The sequence below is a fragment of the Elaeis guineensis genome, chromosome 1 (assembly GCF_000442705.2).
Source record: "Elaeis guineensis isolate ETL-2024a chromosome 1, EG11, whole genome shotgun sequence".
In the NCBI taxonomy this organism is placed as follows: domain Eukaryota; kingdom Viridiplantae; phylum Streptophyta; class Magnoliopsida; order Arecales; family Arecaceae; genus Elaeis; species Elaeis guineensis.
This window is the reverse complement of record NC_025993.2, coordinates 5,561,882-5,582,486: the sequence shown is the minus strand read 5'-3', so window position 1 is coordinate 5,582,486 and position 20,605 is coordinate 5,561,882. Positions and strand designations below refer to the sequence as shown.

Sequence of the window (20,605 nt, the reverse complement as noted above, 5' to 3'; positions counted from 1 at the left end):
ATCTATTTCAAATCATTACTAACAGGTGTGGCCCTATCCTTTTCAAAAAATAATAATTTTATTATTGTTATTAATCGATATTTTTATTTCATTATTATAAAAATTTCAACAGTATCTCTCCATGGTTCTCTAAATATACGACGTGAATATGGTGCCCACACATCCTATCCACCATATACCCAGAGAATAGTGGACAGATAACTACTGAGTACCACATAATGAAATAAAATATCAACTATGAATAACAATAAGATTATTACTTTTTCAAAAAATTCGAATACGGGATATCGAAGAGTCGATCTTGATCAAAATCGACTCTTGAATAAAAATCTATAGCTCAATATAATTTAACTACCATCTCTGAGCATATATTCAAAGATTGATTTCTAATTTATCAAAAAAAAATAAATCTATATTAAAATATTTTATTAAAAATTTTAATAAATTTTCTCTAAAATAAATTTTTTTATATTTAATTATAATAAATAAAAATATATAAAATAGCACATAAAATAATTAAATTATAATAAACAACAGCAATGTGCATTCTGCTAGTGGAACAAAAAAAATTATAAATTTAATAGTAATACTAAAAAATTTATGTAACAAATATAAAATAAACTATAAGCAGTTGAACATGCAAAATAATATTAATATAAAATAATAACACAAAACCTAATCCCGAGGACCTGATGATTTTTTATTTTTTTAAAATATTTTTTATCCAAAAATAATAAATAATTTTTATTTTTTAAATATTTTTTATCTAAAAATATTTTTTTAAATACTTTTTCTCCTAAACGAGCTCCCCACTCAGTCTCTTACGACCGTCGCTCCCACGGCGTCGGTGCCGTCACACACCCCACGCCGTTCGGACTCAACCCCCGTGACCCCCGCTCCCACGACAGTGCCACCGCCATCACTCACCCCTCGCAAGCCACCCCCCACGGCGCTGCCGCCCTCTCCAACCCCCTGTGACCCGGATTCCAACTTGGATCCTGATCAGATCCCGATCTGGATCCCAATCCGAATCGAGATTCCGACCTGGATCTCGATCTTGATCCAATTCGGATCATAATATAAATTTTATTTTTATTAATCAAATAATAAAATATTTGATTAATATTTATTTTTTTATTTTTTTATTTTTTTATTTTTTAATTTTTATTTTTATTTATTTTTTTTTTCCCCTTCGTTTCTCTCTTCCCTCCCTCCCTTCCTGTCGTCACCCACCCCTCCCTAGCCAACCCTCTCCCCACCGTCACCCACTCCTCCAGGCTGACCCCCTCCTTGCCATCACCCACCCATCCCCGATGGACCCCCTCCCCGACCGACCCACTCTGCGGCCACATGGTGCCGTCGTGTCGTGGCCGACCCCCTCCCTGCCCTATTTCACCCTCAGCCGCCCCTCGACCCCATCTCTGCCGGCTGACCCCCTCTCCGGTCCTATGGCACCGTCGGCCACCTACGGCCCCCTCCCGCCCCCGTCTTACCCCCGATCATCCCCCGACTCCATCCCACCCCCGTTTCATCCCTGGTCGCCCCCCGACCCCATCTCCATCGACCGACCCCTTCCCCGCCCCATGGCACTGCCAGTACCCATGGCCCCCTCCCCACCCCCGTCTCGCCCCCAGCCACCCCCCGAACCCATCCCCGCCCCGTTTCACCCCCGACCACCGGCCTACCCATCTCCACCGACCGACCTCCTCCCCGGTCCTGTGGCACTGCCGGCCACCACATCCCCTCCCCACCCCCGTCTCGCCCTCGACGCCCCCGAACCCATCCCCGCCCCTGTTTCGCCCTCGATCGCCCCTCGACCCTATCTCCATCAGCCGACCCCCTCCCTGTCCCATGGCGCCCCGGCCGCCACGGCCCCTCCCCCCCCCCCCCCCCCCCGCAACCCCCTCCGCCCCCGGATGGCTCTATCAACAAAAAAAAAGGGTGGAAGGCAACGTGGTGCGGCAACGGCACGGACATGGTGGGGACGGTGGAGATAGGCTCGCTGTGGAAGAGAGGGGGGAGAGCACGGAGAGGGAGAGGGAGAGGGGAGAGGGGGGAGCTTAGGAGAGCACGAAGAGAGAGAGGGAGAGGGGGGGAGAAAAGGATTCCACGTGAAGAGACATCGAGTTGACGTGCATTGAATGCAGAACTATTAGCGACGAAAATTTTCGTCACTAATACTGTTATTAGTGATGAAAATTATTTTGTCGTCAATAATTTTCGTGAAAAAAAAATTTCACTAAAAAAATTATTTGTGACAAAAAATTTCATCGTTAATAATGTTATTAGCAATGAAAATTTAATTTTCGACGTCAATAATTTCTATCCAAAAAAAATCTCCACTAAAAAAATTTTTCTTCTAAAAAATTTCATCTAAAAAAAATTATTGATACGAAACAAAAAATTTCATCATTGATAAATTTAGTAGCAATGAAAATTCTATTTTCATCGTCAATAATTCCCACAAAATTTTTTCATTAAAAAATTTTTCCTTTAAAAAAATTTGTAAAAAAAAATATTGACAATGAAAATAAAAAATTTTATGTTAATAATTTTATTAGTAATGTAAATTTTATTTTCATTATCAATAATTTTTCAAAAAAAATTTCTCACTAAAAAATTTTAAAGATTATTTGCAACAAAAATTTATTTTACATCGCTAATAATTAAATATTTTTTAATAATAATTTTATAAAAAATTAATTTTAGATTTTTTTTATCAAAAAATTTTTCATCAAAAAATTTAAAACAAAAAATACATTAAAAAATATTATGATAAAAATAAAATTAATTTTTTAATCTAAAAAATTTTTGATCTAAATTTTTTTTAAAAAAAATTATCAAAAAAATAATTTTTTTATTAATCAAAAAAATTATATAAATAGTTAATTTATGATCTATAAAAAGAAACAATAATTTTTTACAAAATAAGGAGAAAGGGAAGACATTTAAACTCAAATTCAAAGACAGGGTCTAAGCCTTAAGAGTAAACTTATCTTATCATGCCATCATGTGAATAATCTTTTTGTGGATTATATTTTAACGTATAAAGATTTTATATCATCTCTTTCTATGTTCTTGACAGATACAAGTTTTTATACTTTATAACCTCTGGTCAGTCTATAAACCAATAACCTACACAAAATTACAACGAGACAGATTCAGAAAAATTTAGAGATGATTAATATAAAAAATCATGCCTTAAAAATCATAAAATAGATTATTTATAAATAAAAATAAAATAAAAATAAAAATATTTGTGAAAAGAATTTACAGATAGACATAAGTTTGAAATCATATAAAAATATCACCAAATTTTCATCCACTTAATTGATTAACCCTAACAAAACATATGATGATCAACTAGGCTCTTTAATATGTTTTAGATCCACAAAAGCATGCATTACAAAGGATAGCCAAGTGCTTTTAATAAAATTAAACTTCACATGAAGTTGGGACTTCTAAAGGTAACCAAATGATATGCAACCAAATTATTGCAAAATGAGAGGCATCATTTGGAAGAACACGTGAAAAATTCAAGCATGTCCAGTATTCTATAGTCCATAGTTAACTATTTTCTGCACATTCATCATGAAAGATTAACTTTAACAAACTAGCAAAAAAATGTAAATTGATCACAAGCACAGAAACAAAAAATACAAATATTATACTAGAAAAATACAAAGCAGAATCTAACTGGAGCAGCAAAAATCATACCTTAAAAATGGAAGAATTTTCAAAAATTGGCATTAATTCATTAAATGTTAACACATTAAAATTATAAGTCACCTAAGAAAACTTTAACCAAAAAAAAAATGAAGAGGCAATAAGGATAAACTAGAGGAATATACTTATGCAGTTGTTATGAAACATAACAACTGCATAGGTATATTTACGATGATTTTTTTTTTATTATAAAAAAAGATTATTTATGATAATTTTTTTTATCATAAATAATGATTAATTTTTATTTTTTTTAATTTTTAATTTTTTTAACTATTATCTATGAAAATATTTTCATTGAGAATAATCTTATATTTATGACGAAAAAAAAAATTTCATCATAAAAAGTTCTTATTTACGATGAAAAATTTTCATCGCAACTAATTATCAACTTTTGGTTTTTTTTTCCAATTTCTGATTTTCTATACTATTGACGATGAAATATTTTATCAGAATAATCTATTATTATGATGAATATTTTTTCATCAAAAAAGGGCTCATTTATAATGAAAATTTTATCATAAATAATCTATAATTTTTATTTTTTAAAATTTTTGATTATTTTTTTAGCTATTTCGATAAAATTTTTTATCGTAAATAACATTTATTTATGATGAAAATAATATTTATCATAAATACTAAATTATTTTGATAAAAATTTTTATTACAAATAATCTATAATTTTATTTTTTATTTTTTTAAAATATTGATGATAAAAATATTTTTATTATAAATAATTATTATTTATGATAAAATTATTTTTATCATAAATACTATATTATTTATGATTAATATTTTTATCATAAATAATCTATAATTTTTAAATTTTTTATTTTTTTAAAATATTGATGATAAAATATTTTATCATAGATGATAGACTATTTATGATAGAATTTTTTTTATTATAAATACTCTATTATTTATGATAAAATATTTTCATCATAAATAATCTTTAATTTTTGAATTTTAATTTTTTTTCTTTCAAAATATTGCGATGAGGCTTTTTCATCATAAATAATTGAGTATTTATGATAGAAAAAATTTTTATCATAAATATTTTATTATTTATGACATAATATTTTATCATAAAATAATTTATAATTTTTAAATTTTTTAAATTTTTATTTTTTAAATATTGATGATGGAAATATTTTTTTGATGAAAATATTATATTATTTATTTTTGATAAAATATTTTTATTATAATATTTTAAATTATTAAATAAATATTTTATTATTTATATGAAAATATTCATCAAAATAATTTTATTTACGATGGAATTATTTTTCTGTCCTGATAGTAAACTATTTACAATGAAAAATTATTTTTATCTTAAATATTTTATTATTTATGATGAATTTAATGTTTCATTGTAAATGTATTTATTAACAATGAAAATAATTTTTATCGTAAATAATTTTATCGAAAAATACTCTTTTCTTGTAGTATATGGCTATTAGGGCTGGAACTGGAATCAGACTGGCTTCGTGCTAGGCCCAAAATAGTTCTGATCGAGTTTGGACTTATTTATAGAGCTCGTTGTTTTTCGAATTTGGCACGAGTATATCTTTGGCCTGGCCCAGGCCCGGCCCAATTGAACCCGAGCCCAAATTCAACTCGTAGGAGCCTGTGGAGTCCCATCTCTCTGCCTCTGTATTGCATGATCCAGGTGCAATTGGATCTCATCAAATCCCATAATGGATAACACGCCACTCTACTCCTTGTATGTCACCAATTCCTGATTGTGCGCTATCTACCTAATTCATGAAGGCATGATCGAGTAGATGGAGGAATTGGGGTTCCCTCGCGGTCGAGGATATTCATGCAAGGGTTGTTAGTGGTGGCAATGCTCAAAAGAGAGATCCTGAGGAGAAGATGGAGCTCTTCAAGGGGTTCAGGTGGTTGGAGGCGGATGTGCTATCGACAGTTAAGAAGAACTCCAACATCCTCATGCTGTTAAGGCAGAATGTGCAGCAGAATGCCAGTAGTCGTATATCAAACTCAAGCCATCACTGTGGCCTACAGCTTGGAGGTGCACTTGCTGCCGCTTCTTGCTCAACTGGAGATGGATGTTGATGGCGAGGCAGTCGACCCTCATAGCCACCACGGATGACTTTCAGGCCTCGATCGGGCACGGCTTGTTGGCATTTGTGTTCAAGGGATCCTCAATGATGGCACCCCCATCGCCATGAAATGGATCAGGGCGCTAAGCACGGCAAGCATGAATTTCGGTCAGAGGTCTCAGAGGAAATGGGTTAGGGCTTAGGTATTTTTTTTTTAAGGGACTGTGTAATCTGGTATGGAAAAATAATTTTCATGATAGATTACCATGTTTGGTATGAAAAGGGAAGAAAGAGATAGTAAAAAAGTTAATAGTCCCATGCTTATTTTTTGAAGAAGAAGGTAAAAAATACCATGGAGGGTTAGTATTTGATAAATTTTCAAATGGTGATAATCAATATTTGACAAAAATATTCTCAATAAAGCTGCATATGTAATTATTGAATTTGTTCTGATGTCTTCCAAATTCATTCAATAAAGAGCTTTTGTAAAAAATTTAAGATGGGCTAATATTATGTAAAAGACTATATGATTATAGTTATTACATAAAAATTAATTAGAGATGATAATGCTATCTCAGTATTAAAAAATATTTTATGTTGAAAGGTATATTTATAAATTTGATCATATTCTTATGTAATTTATCTCAACCAAATGTAGCAATCTTTTTTGGTATTTATTTTTTAAATAATTTTTTTACCAATCAACATAATTAAAATTATTTTTTTTGTAATTATTTTTTTAAATAAATAATTTTAAAAAATTTTAAATTACCTTTCTAATCTGATATACTCTAATCAAATGGATCCTAATAGATAGTAATCCAATTGAGTTGGCTTAATGAATTCAAATCTGTTTGGATTCGAAATTTTTTAATTTTTTAAATTTAAATTTGATCTAAAATTTTTAAAAAAATTCGGACCGGACGGATGGGGGTGGCCCCGCTCGGCCCACCCACTTCTAGCTCTGGTGGCTATATATGCGTATCTTTGAATAAATGGAAAGGAAAACCAGCACCTCCCTAATAAGTAATAAATCGATGGCATCAAGGGCCCTTGCCAACTTTACTAATTAGTTTCTGTACGAGGCTTGGAAGAGAAATTGTAGGGTCGGTGGCCCCTTCTGCTCTACTTCCGAAGCCGATGATTCCTCTTCTGGCATCTCCTCTGTCTTCTTTGTTCTTCTTCTTGTTCTCCTCCTCCTCCTCCTTTTTCTCTCTAGCTTTTTATTTTTTGGTACCGTAATTGGGCCCGCTCGCATTACGCTTTCTATTATTCTTGTATCGGTGGCAGGGCAGCTTGCAGCCCAGAACCCTAGTTTTCTTTTCTTTTCTTTTCTTTTTTTTTTTTTTTTTTGATGATAGTGGGATCTCCCTCTATGATGGACCAAGGGCGCCTCAGAGCATGTCTCTCGCTTCTCTCTTCATCCGAGATAAGTTCTTGTTCATTTTCTCGATTTCCTTACGTTTATTACCATTCTTTTTGGCTTTTCCTTGCTTTTATATTGATTTGATATCCAGATCTCTAAAGATTCTACAAACAATTCGAATAAACAAGAGGCTTTCATCCTACATGTTGTTTAAGTCTTGATCATTTCTCTTCTAAGGTTTCAGAAAACAAGAAAAGAAAGCAAAAAGACTCTGATGATTTGCCCAGGGGACCCGGGCTCAAGCCCTTTCCAGATAAATTTTTAGAGACACAGCATTTTGCTGTGTATATGGTATCTTGTCCTTCCCATGATTACTGACGCCGGACATTCGTGATGTAAACAGATTCAATTTAGGTCCCCGCGATGTTGAAATGGAAAACTTCAAATGTCGTTGGATGCAATTGATGGAGTTGGAGATTTTTAAGGGGTGGTGTAGGGCTGTTAGATTGAGCAAGCTGTTCGTGAGCAGCTCATGTTCTGCTGAGTTTGAGCTGGAAATGAGCTTGGTTTGCTTGAGTTCAACTCGATTTATTTTTGCAGGTTTATTGGAATTGGCGGGTCAGAAGGAGATGCTCTGTTGTTTTTCAGGCAACCATTGCAGCCATTTCATTAGATCTGTTATTTAGAGGGACTTGTTGAAGGTCTTTAAGTCTTGATATGCCAGTTATCCAAGATCCCTGCTGATATTTTTATATGGACATATTGAAATGTCAGTCGATATGGTAAATCCAAAATTAAAGAAGCAAAAAGATGACTGAAAAATATCAATGAATATGAATATATCATGTCAACTGATATCTGATATTTTATCAGTTTATATCACCAGGGGGAGATTTTTATGTCTATACTGTATGTATAGATGATATCCTATTGATTTCTTCTCACTTTGGAACATCTATTTATTTTAAAATATATGTTAATTTGGAGTCTATCACTTGCTCTCTTCTCTCTTCCATCCAACATGCATTAGATGTGTCTGGTTGCTAGTGCATTGTATCAACTATCAAGGGGTGCCTGATATTTATGCAGTCCAAGATTTTGGCTGAGATGAAAACCTTGCTTCCTTAATCATGCATTGTCCAGCAACATGGACAGATCTGAGCCTTTTTTTAGGAAAAAATCTCTCCTATGCCGCTTATGACATATTTGGTATTGCTTTTTTAAAAAAAAAGTGGATTTGTGATTTTTGAAGCAAAAAAGCACTTCCTAAAGAAGAACATATTTGGGAACATTATATGAAAAGTGCTTTCATGAGAAGATAAAGTCAAGAAAGAACAAATAGAAGAAGCTAGAAAAATGAACTTTTGGCTTCTCCTTCTTTTTTTATAAAGTAGAAGCAACATTGAAGACCAAGCACATGCTTCATGAGATTTGTGGTAGAGACTGGAAGGTTTTAAAGGCTGCCTTCTTTCCTTAGGTCATGTTTCTTTTATTGTGTCTTTGTTAGCTTTTTAAAGAAGGGCTAGGCCATTGAAACTAGTTTTATTGTGTCTTTGTTAGCGCATCAGATTGAAACTAGTTTTATTGCTAGTTTGGCTTGGTGCAATGTCAAAGGTTGTTGGTTTAAAGGACCAACCCATCATGCCATGCGGCTTATTAGCAGTGCAGAGAAAACTTTTGATAGAATAAATTACAGGTCTTGACCTTGGTAACAAAAAAGAAAATGAAAATGCTTTTGTGACTCAGTAATGTAACTCAAAAAGTCACTTAACTGGTGTTTTTTGTTCTCATTGCTCCCTTTGAATTGGCATCATGTAGTGCTTACTGCATAATGAAGCAAAGTGAATGGAGTGCACTGTTGGATGTCATTCGCCACATGACAGTTGGTTCAATTCATAGTGTTCATGAGTACATGGTGGGTTGTGCTCTAAACATATCAATACCTTTGTGACACATGGCAATGAGGCTTGTTTTCTGTTGTTATCAAGTTGTTAATAGAATGTAGAATCTAGTTTTAAACTCTTGAACATGTTAGGATTGAGTTGGAGTTAATCATGTATGTATCTATGTTGGAGATGAAGTCTCTTTCAGCCATGTAGTAATGTTTCATTGCAAATGTAGAGGCAACAAGGAAAAAGAAATGCTACACATGTTAAGAATAGAGATAAGAAAGCAAAGGATAAACAAATGCATGTATATGTCGGTGTATACAAGTGTATCATATATATATATATGTGTGTGTATGTATGTATGCATGTAGGTGTATATGTAAAGCTAGTTTATCACATTTCTCGTTGTTCTGATTATTTAATACATTTAATTATAATGCTATTGATTTATGTTTATAGAAATTGAAATGAAGTTGAGGACTAGAAATTTCTGACACTAAGCATGGAATCTATACCTAGGCCTTGGAGATTCATATTGAGAAAAAATAAACAGAATGGCTTCTTTGATATTTTAAAGTCAACTATGTTAATGTATATGCGAATATATTTGACAAAAGCTTAATATACGATCATGGAGACAAATAGCTTTAAGATGAGAGACGGCAAAGCCAGACACAATAGAGCAATATGGTCATATGTTTTGGCTTTAAAAGGGAAAACCAGTCATAAATGAGAGATTGGAGACCTAAAAAGATTTTGTATTCAACTTATGGAGGCATGCTCAAAACTCATTACCTGGAAAATTCCATTTACTGTTAGGTTAAGCAGAGGCATTTTGAATGACAATGTTTTTGTTGCTGAATTTACTTTGCATGTCCCTAGATGGTTGCAATGTCCAGATGTGAATGCTTTTAAACCTCAGATGTAGGAAATTCCAATGATCAGGATTCATGGCAGATTTTTGTTTCTTTGAACTTCAACCAGTTCAATCTATGTTTGGCTGGATCCCTAGATGTAATGTAGTTTTGCAAGGAGGAATTGAGTTGCAAGCTTCATTTTTATTCATGTTGGCATGTCTAAATTGGATGTTGTGTTGTTGCACAAGCAATCAGGTGCAGCTATTACATAATTCACATTGGACTTGTTAAATAAGTATGCCAGTTTTCAGCAGCTCATCTCTAAATAAGCAAGCATGGGTCTGAGCTATAAATACTTTCAATCTCAGCTTAATATTGGTTCTGCTTGATTGCACTTCCCCAGATGATGACAAGCAAATGAGCAAAACGGAGCCTCTTTTACCAACTTTCAGAGTATTCTTGGTTCACTTTCTAGGTCCTCTTAGTCAATATGTTTCTTCTGCTTAGCCTTTTTCATTTTCATTTTCAAATTTTTTTTTTTTTGGTTTTTTAAGATTCCTGTGTTATTAATAGGTCTGCGAGACAATTGAGCTATTTGTGACCAGCTTGTATTTGACTTGAAAGTTTGGGTTCAATTTGGCTCACTCCCTTTGTAACAGGGTTAGCAAGGCAAGCTAGAGCTTGATTAAGCTTGGTATAGGGAAAAACAAGTTATTAATGGATATTATTTGTTATTTATATGAAAAATCTTATTTTCATATTTGTTTGTTGAAGGCTAACATTGTTTAATGGAAAAGAATGTAATTTCTTCTATAAAACTGAGATATGATGGTGGAGATTAGCTAAAAGAACTATATGAAAGCCTTAAGAGGACTTACAGTCTTTCTAAATCTGTTGAACAAACTGTTCGTGAGCACCTTGAGTTTAGCTGGGGATCAAATGAGCTAGCTTGAGCTTGGGTAGGTTGCAAAATGAGCTGAGCTAGAATTAGTCTTGGCCCACTTGAGGTTGACTTGTTTGCACCCCTAATCATTAAACCATTTCTGTTCTATTATCAGCAGCATGGCTATGCTTGGATGTTGAATATTGGCTCTGTTCATTTGAGGCCTGGAGAAACCAGTCTGCTCTTTCGTAATGGTTTTGGTGTTCTTATTTGTTCAGTTAACCTCTTTTTGGATAACTTATATCTAATATAATATATAAAAGGAAGGATAAGGTTGGTGACCTTTTGACAATTGGCATTCTAAGTGTTGGACAAGTGGCATTCTGAGTGCTTAGCATTATTTTTTACAATTTAATAGGAAGGATCAGGATGGTGACCTTTTGACAAGTGGCATTTTGAGTATTTGACAAATGGCATTCCGAGTGTTTAGCATTATTTATTATAATTTAATAAAAAAATTTATATTAATCATTAGGAGAAAGAATTACTTATTAATCATTTTCAATATTAGATCAATTAATTAGTTTCAATTATTATTCTGTTTAGTTTTAACAAAATATACAATTTTTCTTTCATATACTCTCCTCTTTTTTTGTTACCCCGTGCATTGCATGCGTTTTAATATCTAGTCTTCTTTACACAAATGTGCAGGACTGTATTGATATCATGGTTTGTAACTGTCAGTGTTGCCAGAGTTGATACCGTGTTGGTTCGTTAAGGAAATGTATATTTCAAACATCCTTTATTCTGGCGAGGCTTGTTATGGTATGTAATTTGCTATATCCTTTTTGTTGAGAAGGATTGCCCCAATATTTCAGCCAGTGGTTCCCCAATATTTCAGTATCACATTTCTTTCCTTCTGCTGCTTTATTCATTCATTCATGCGTTTATTTTTGCTGCTTCCTTTTCTTATCTGCGGTTAGAGGCTGGGATGATTTGCCTTGGTATCTCCATGAAGATACTTCAAGTGCTGAAATTGTATGCTTGCATGTGCAAGAGCACCTAGATACAGGGGCTCTCTCTCTGTCTCTTTCTCTCGGCCCCCCTCTCTTCTCTCTATTTATACATACATACATACATATATATATATGGACATACATACACATAAATACATACATATGTGTGTTTATGTGTGTCAATCCAGATATGTTGACGTAGCCATGCACATCTTGCATGCTGACTACTATTTTGCCTAAGTCTAACTGGTGCCACAAATTTGGATGGCTTGCTATTTTTGCAGGCAACCAAGTGCTGCCTGTTAGACCCTCCTCAATGTATGAAAATAGGCAAAGCTGAGCCTCTGATTTTTTCTATGTTTGACACTCTTTTGTTATCTTTTTGTTCTTTTCGTTTGCTTTTTCAGTCCTGTCATCTTTTTCCACGTGTTGAATTTTTCAAGCCATGCTTTGGATATTGAATCTTGGCTCTGTTTTTTTGAGGCCTGGCGAAACCAGTCTCCTCTTTCGTAATGGTTTTGGTGTTCTTATTTGTTCAGTTAACCTCTTTTTGGATAACTTATATTTTCTTGACACAAATGTGCAGGCCTGTATTGATATCATGGTTTGTAACTGTCAGTGTTGCCAGAGTTGATACCATGTTGGTTTGTTTAGGATATGTATATTTTCAAACATCCTTTATTCTGGCAAGGCTTGTTATGGTATGTAATTTGCTATATCCTTTTTGTTAAGAAGGATTGCCCCAATATTTCAGCCAGTGGTTCCCCCAATATTTCAGTATCACATTTCTTTCCTTCTGCTGCTTTATTCATTCATTCATGCATTCATTTTTGCTGCTTCCTTTTCTTATCTGCGGTTAGAGGCTGTGATGATTTGCCTTGGTATCTCCATGAAGATACTTCAAGTGCTGAAATTGTATGCTTGCATCTGCAAGAGCACCTAGATACAAAGGCTCTCCCTCTCTTCCCTTCCCTCTTCTCTCTATTTACATATACATATATACATACATACATATATATGGACATACATACCCACATAAATACATACATATGTGTGTTTGTGTGTGTCAATCCACATATGTTGAAGTAGCCATGCACATCTTGCATGCTGACTACTATTTTGCCTAAGTCTAACTGGTGCCACAAATTTGGATGGCTTGCTATTTTTGCAGGCAACCAAGTGCTGCCTGTTAGACCGTCAATGTATGAAAATAGGCAAAGCTGAGCCTCTGATTTTTCCTATGATTGACACTCTGTTGTTATATTTTTGTTCTTTTCGTTTGCTTTTTCAGTCCTGTCATCTTTTTCCACGTGTTGAATTTCTCAAGCCATGCTTTGGATATTGAATCTTGGCTCTGTTTTTTTGAGGCCTGGCGAAACCAGTCTCCTCTTTCGTAATGGTTTTGGTGTTCTTATTTGTTCAGTTAACCTCTTTTTGGATAACTTATATTTTCTTTACACAAATGTGCAGAACTGTATTGATGTATGGTTTGTAACTGTCAGTGTTGCCAGAGTTGATACCATGTTGGTTGGTTAAGGATATGTATATTTTCAAACATCTTTTATTCTGGCAAGGCTTGTTATGGTATGTAATTTGCTATTATCCTTTTTGTTGAGAAGGATTGCCCCAATATTTCAGCTAGGGCTGAGCAAATAACCGAAATCCGAAGAAATCCACCCAATCCAACCCAATAAACATTGGTTTTGGTCAGTAGAAAGATATTAATCGGGTGGAATCGGGTTGGAATTTATAAAAAAATTGGTTATTGACGGTCGGGATCAATTCTTACACTTTTAACCCGTATGAAATCGAACCTAACCTAACCGATATAGTATTTCACAAACTCACTTTCATTTTGGACGGCATCGTTTAGACTTTAATACTTCGTTTAGACTTCATTCTAAAGGTTTAGATCTTTTTTGCATCAAATTGACAAAAAGAAAAGCAAATAAGCTTAGGTGGGCTAATATTGGATTTCAAATCAACATTGGATCAACATTGAAACCCAAACTGGCATCACCCATTCGAATCTGCTGCAAACTGTTCACTTCGGTTTCAAATGATTTATATATGATAAACGGTTGGCAACGGGTTGAATTTTCTTCAACCTGATTAGGTTCAGTCTGGTAAATTTTTTTTTTCAACCCGACTGAACCCGACCCATGCTCAGCCCTAATTTCAGCAAGTGGTTCCCCCAATATTTCAGAATCACATTTCTTTTCTCCTGCCGCTTTATTCATTCGTTCATGCATTCATTTTTGCTGCTTCCTTTTCTTATCTGTGGTTAGAGGCTGTGATGATTTGCCTTGGTATCTCCATGGAGATACTTCGAATGCTGAAATTGTATGCTTGCATCTGCAAGAGCACCTACATACAAAGTCTCTCTCTCTCTCTCTCTCTCTATATATATATATATATATATATATATATATATATGTATGTATATATATGGACATACATACACACATAATTACATACATATGTGTGTTTGTGTGTGTCAATCCACACATGTTGACGTAGCCATGCACATCTTGCATGCTGACTACTATTTTGCCTAAGTCTAGCTGGTGCCACAAATTTGGATGGCTTGCTATTTTTGCAGGCAACCAAGTGCTGCCTGTTAGACCCTCCTCAATGTATGAAAATAGGCAAAGCTGAGCCTCTGATTTTTCCTATGTTTGGCACTCTTTTGTTATCTTTTTGTTCTTTTCGTGTGGTATTTCAGTCCTGTCATCTTTTTCCATGTGTTGAATTTCTCAAGCCATGCTTTGGATATTGAATCTTGGCTCTGTTCTTTTGAGGCCTGGAGAAACCAGTCTCCTCTTTGGTAATGGTTTTGGTGTTCTTATTTGTTCAGTTAACCTCTTTTTGGATAACTTAGGGTGCGTTTGGTTAGCCATTAAGAAAGTACTTTTTTTACTTTTTGATTTTTAAAAAGTAAAAATTAAAAAGCAACGTTTGGTAACACCATGAAAAGTAAAAAGCAAAAATAAAAAAAATCAAAATAATTGCTTTATATGCAAAGCAAAAATTTTTTGCTTTCAAAAACTTACTTTTCTGCTTTTTTTTGCTTTCACATATCTAAAACGCCAAACCAAAAAGTTAAGAGCCCAAATCCTTCTCCCTCATCGAGCTTTTCACCTCCCTATCCCCTTCTCCTTCTCTTCTCGAATCTTTCTCTCTCGTCGAGCTCTTCATCTGCCGTTCCCATTGCTTTTTGCTTTATAGCAACGTAGTTACCAAACATACTTTTTACTTTGTTGCTTTTACTCAATAGCAAAAATAAAAAAAAATGAAAAGTACTTTTAAAAAGTCAAAAAGTATAACCAAACACACCCTTATATTTTCTTTACACAAATGTTCTGGACTGTATTGATATCATGGTTTGTAACTGTCAGTGTTGCCAGAGTCGATACCATGTTGTTTTGTTAAGGATATGAATATTTTCAAACATCCTTTATTCTGGCAAGGCTTGTTATGGTATGTAATTTGCTATATCCTTTTTGTTAAGAAGGATTGCCCCAATATTTCAGCCAGTGGTTCTCCCAATATTTCAGTATCACATTTCTTTCCTTCTGCTGCTTTATTCATTCATTTTTGCTGCTTCCTTTTCTTATCTGCGGTTAGAGGCTGTGATGATTTGCCTTGGTATCTCCATGAAGATACTTCAAGTGCTGAAATTGTATGCTTGCATCTGCAAGAGCACCTAGATACAAAGGCTCTCTCTCTCTATTTATATATACATATACACATACATACATATATATGGACATACATACACACATAAATACATATGTGTGTTTGTGTGTGTCAATCCACATATGTTGAAGTAGCCATGCACATCTTGCATGCTGACTACTATTTTGCCTAAGTCTAACTGGTGCCACAAATTTGGATGGCTTGCTATTTTTTGCAGGCAACCAAGTGCTGCCTGTTAGACCGTCAATGTATGAAAATAGGCAAAGCTGAGCCTCTGATTTTTCCTATGTTTGACACTCTTTTGTTATATTTTTGTTCTTTTCGTTTGCTTTTTCAGTCCTGTCATCTTTTTCCACGTGTTGAATTTCTCAAGCCATGCTTTGGATATTGAATCTTGGCTCTGCTCTTTTGAGGCCTGGCGAAACCGGTCTCCTCTTTGGTAATGGTTTTGGTGTTCTTATTTGTTCAGTTAACCTCTTTTTGGATAACTTATATTTTCTTTACACAAATGTGCAGGACTGTATTGATATCATGGTTTGTAACTGTCAGCGTTGCCAGAGTTGATACCGTGTTGGTTTGTTAAGGATATGCATATTTTCAAACATCCTTTATTCTGGCAAGGCTTGTTATGGTATGTAATTTGCTATATCCTTTTTGTTGAGATGGATTGCCCCAATATTTCAGCTAGGGCTGAGCAAATAACCAAAACCCGAAGAAACCCACTCAATCCGACCCAATAAACATTGGTTTCGGTCAATTGAAAGACAAATCGGGTGGAATCGGGTTGGAATTTATAAAATATCGGTTATTTATAGTCGGGTTTGATTTTTACACTTTTAACCTGTATGAAATGAATACTAACCGATATAGTATTTTACAAACTTACTTTCATTTTGGATGGCATCGTTTAGACTTCAATACTTCAATATTTTGTTTAGACTTCATTCTAAAGGTTTAGGTTTTTTTTTGCATTAAATTGACAAAAAGAAAAACAAATAAGCTTAAGTGGGTCAATATTGAACTTAAAATCAACATTGGGTCAACGTTGAAGTCCAAACCGACACAACCCATCCGAATCCGCCGCAAACCATTCACTTCGGTTGCAAATGGTTTATATATGATACATGGTCGGCAGCGGGTTGAATTTTCTTCAATCCGATTGGGTTCAATCAGGTGAAATTTCTCTCAACCCGATCGAACCCGATCCGCGCTCAGCCTCAATTTCAGCAAGTGGTTCCCCCAATATTTCAATATCGCATTTTTTTTCCTTCTGCTGCTTTATTCATTCATTCATGCATTCATTTTTGCTGCTTCCTTTTTTTATCTGTGGTTAGAGGCTGTGATGATTTGCCTTGGTATCTCCATGAAGATACTTCCAGTGCTGAAATTATATGCTTGCATCTGCAAGAGCACCTACATACAAGGGTTCTCTCTCTCTCTCTCTGTCTCTCTCTCTCTCTCTCTCTATATATATATATATATATACATATACATACATACATACATAAATACATGTGTGTTTGTGTGTGTCAATTGACATCTGTTGAAGTAGCCATGCACATCTTGCATGCTGACTACTATTTTGCCCAACTCTAACTGGTGCCACAAATTTGGATGGCTTGCTATTTTTGCAAGCAACCAAGTGCTGCCTGTTAGACCTCAATGTATGAAAATAGGCAAAGCTGAGCCTCTGATTTTTCCTATGTTTGACACTCTTTTGTTATGTTTTTGTTCTTTTCGTTTGCTTTTTCAGTCCTGTCATCTTTTTCCACGTGTTGAATTTCTCATGGACATCTTGCATGCTGACTACTAGTTTGCCCTTCTCTAACTGTTGTGGCAAATTTGGATGGCTTGCTGTTTTGCAGGCAACCATTGCAGCCCGTTAGAGACCTTTCTCAATGCATGTAAATGGGCAAACTTTGAGCCTCCAATTCTTCTAAACTTGACACTTCTGTTTTCTGTTGTTTTTTCGGTACTGTCATCATCTTTTTCTCTTTTTGGTTCTCTTCAGGTTTATGCTTCTAACCATTCCTATTCATCCTCTCTTATACTCTGTTCTCCTTGACCGTGCAGGACTAGTAATATGTTACATTATTTCCTTGCAAGACTAGATTATTCGTGCATTTTTCTGTTATTTTAGTTTTAGTTTTTAAATTCAGAGTCCCGGTTAAGAATATTTTGTGCTTTTTCTTTTTATTTTTTTGCTCCCTTAGCCCCCGTTGTGCATAGCTTGAGGTGCATCCAAGAAACAGTCCCTGAACATGCATGGTTCATCCAGGATCTTCCTTGTCTCTATCAATGTGGTTGTGGAGTAGGGTTTTTGGAAATGGCCGTATTATGTCTGTGCTAAGGTGAATCGTCTGGTGATCTGCAAGCATGTAGCTGCAGCAATCGGTAAACTGAGCCTTCTCTGGTCCTCGATCTGAAACTCACCTTTTTGAATTTTTTTTTCCCCATGTTTTCTTGTAGTAAAAAATTTATTCCAAGGCCTTGTGCTTGTGTGGCATGGAGGGGGCTCAGTGGAAATTGTACAATGCAGATGTTGTAATCAAGGTTGAAGTTGACGTTGCAATCAAGGTTTGGGAGATAATGGAACTCCAGTTTACTTTTTGAAGAAGTATGTATGGTGGTAGTTCTTATGAGATTGTTTCTGAGGCTAAATCCAGACCTTTTAATTATTGATGGATGAAGGTGAAGACTCTTGAAGGATGTTGCAATCAAGGGTTGGGAGATGATGGAGCCCCAATATTATTTTGTAAAAGTATGGATGGTGGATAAAAGGCCTATAAATAAAAAAATTATGGGATTGATCAGGTCTATTATATCATTTTTGGATCAGTTCAATCACAATTTGACGCATCTAAAGCAAATGATGAGGAGAAAACAACTCTGTGAGTACACTTTCGCCAGCATCCTCATCGATCTGCCTTCCCTTTGCTGGAGCTCAGGCTCTCTCTAACTAGAGCTACTTGGCAGCACCATTGGGCTTCTTTCCAATCGGATGCTTTGCCTCGAGCTCGTTGAACCACCATCGGAAGTTTGGAACGAGATGGGGGTGAGCAACCTCCTCATTTGTCCCTTTCTCAGCCCATCCTCATGGCTTGGCCCCATGCTCCTTATCTTCAACCCCTACTCTCTAAGACAACAGAGGTGGAAATAAACAAACATGGGACCTAGAACGAGAAAGAAAGAAAGAAGTGAATTCAAAGGCTATTATTGAATTGAGAAGTTTTCCAATGCCGCCACCATGGCTACGGCCTTGAAGAGATGAGCAAGGGAGAGGAATGGTAGAGGGAGAACAAGAAGGGAATAGTATTAGTCCTGTCTTGAATTAAGAGAAGGGGATATGGTGGTGGAGAAGAAAGTAAGGAAGAGAGAATAGTAGATGAGGAAGAAAATAGGATAAAGCTTGCTTTTTCCTTCATTTCCGTTTGATTTTCCCAGTCTCCACGGTATCTCTGCCCTCCCTTCCATCTCACTAAATGGAAATTGACATATAATTAAAAAAAATATCGTAAAATCTAAATAATAAATAACCCATCAACCTCCTTGAGATGTGTTGCTCTCTCTTGGTGATGGTCATGATCTGGCGGCCGAGTGTAGCGGCACCTATCCCACTTCATTCTTGCTGTTAACTTGCCTTGGGGTGGTTGGAGGATGCAAGGAGGAACCAGCCATGGATGCGGTAATGCGGCTGAGGGACTGATTGTTCTCATTCCATTTGGATCAAACCCAGCAGAAAGCTTCCTTGGGGAGGGAAGAGAAGTGGGAGGTGTCCCCTTTCCCGGCAGCTCGGAATAGATCCTCTTGCTTTGGGGCATCAATCTCCATCACCCCCATCAGGGAATGGTTGTAATGGCTTGGGCGATTGATTCCATTTGCATTGGCGATTTTTTCCCTTCATTAAGTTTGCAACGTATCAAAGTCTTGATTGAACTGGTCCAAAAATGATATGATGGATTTGGTTTCACTTATAATTTTTCCTATAAATGGCTTGCATTGTCTCTGTATTGTGGACAGGACTTACCTTTGGTTTGAGGGCGTATGCCTCAAAAAGTTCTATTGAAATGTGATTGACACATATTTTTCTTGCATGTTGCTTGAAAAATTTGTATGTTTGTTATGTTGTTTGAGATTCACCTTCTAAGAGAGTAAATGTGCCGTTCCTTGGTATTTATCTGCTGATGCTTTGCTTTGAGTTTTTAATTTAAATTCTTCGAGGGCTTGAGAATTGAAACTGGCATTGTCTTATTATGATGCTGGTTGGACAAAACTTTTGTGTCTAAAATTACCTAGAAGTAGGTATGCAAGAGGTCAGCGCTTAATATTTGCTACTTGCAAAGGTTGAGTTCATGAGAGAGATCTTTGCATGTCAAGATTATGCTAGGAAGTGGTTGATATAAAGATGCCAAAAGGAGTGGAGAAGGGCGATTATGGGAAAATTGTCTTGCATGCAGCATATTTATTTTGTGTTGCAATATGTTACTAGTCTCGTATAGCAGCTTTTGGTACCATTGGCCATGTGTAAACCTTTCGTCTTTTGGCAGGCTCTGCGGGTGAAGCACCAATGGTGATTCCATTAGGAGCATGGGAAGCAGCACTAATTTGTTGACTTGAGCTGCATTTTTGTGGGTTAAGGTTTATTTGCAATTGTAAATGAAGAAATAATACAGTAAGAATTTCTTTTTTGGGTTTAACATCATGGGCAATATGTCTCACTTAAATTATTTGCCGTGACTATGACCACAAATAGAAGAAATTCATGCATTAGAAGATCATATAATTGCCGTATACTAGCGGTATGGATCGATGACAGGCTTGTCTACTATAGGATTATCCAAGTCTATTTTTCTCATCAAAAAGAATGCATTTAAATAGGTGTTTTGAATGCTTGGGGACTCTTGGGAGGTTTTTGCAAGTTGGATGGTAGAGAATTAAACTCGTTGTTTCCAGGCTTTTCAAATGTTTAGTTTTCTTGCCGTCTCATTTGCAATGTCTAATCAAAAATGTACTGCTGCAGTATACATGTACTTCAAATATTCAAGATATGCTTTGTATTTGTTTGTGCTATGAGTGTTTCTTTTTTGAAAATTTGGAATGATAAATTCG

The 20,605-nt window shown here is 35.4% G+C and overlaps 1 long non-coding RNA gene across 31 annotated transcripts; it reads left to right on the top strand.

The window, feature by feature from the left end:
* Positions 1 to 6,802: 6,802 nt before the first annotated feature.
* Positions 6,803 to 20,193, top strand: LOC105037885 (uncharacterized). 31 transcript variants are annotated; one of them, XR_012134186.1, is made up of 5 exons: positions 6,803 to 15,935; positions 16,013 to 16,127; positions 16,831 to 17,890; positions 17,966 to 18,073; positions 20,044 to 20,193. It is a non-coding gene; the product is annotated as an uncharacterized lncRNA (long non-coding RNA). The 31 variants fall into 31 exon arrangements; XR_012134180.1 differs by lacking the exon at positions 20,044 to 20,193 and having other exon boundaries at positions 6,803 to 7,934; positions 8,971 to 9,067; positions 11,493 to 15,935; positions 16,831 to 19,486; XR_003799725.2 differs by lacking the exon at positions 20,044 to 20,193 and having other exon boundaries at positions 6,803 to 9,067; positions 11,493 to 11,606; positions 12,205 to 15,935; positions 16,831 to 19,486.
* The last annotated feature ends 412 nt before the right edge of the window (positions 20,194 to 20,605 follow it).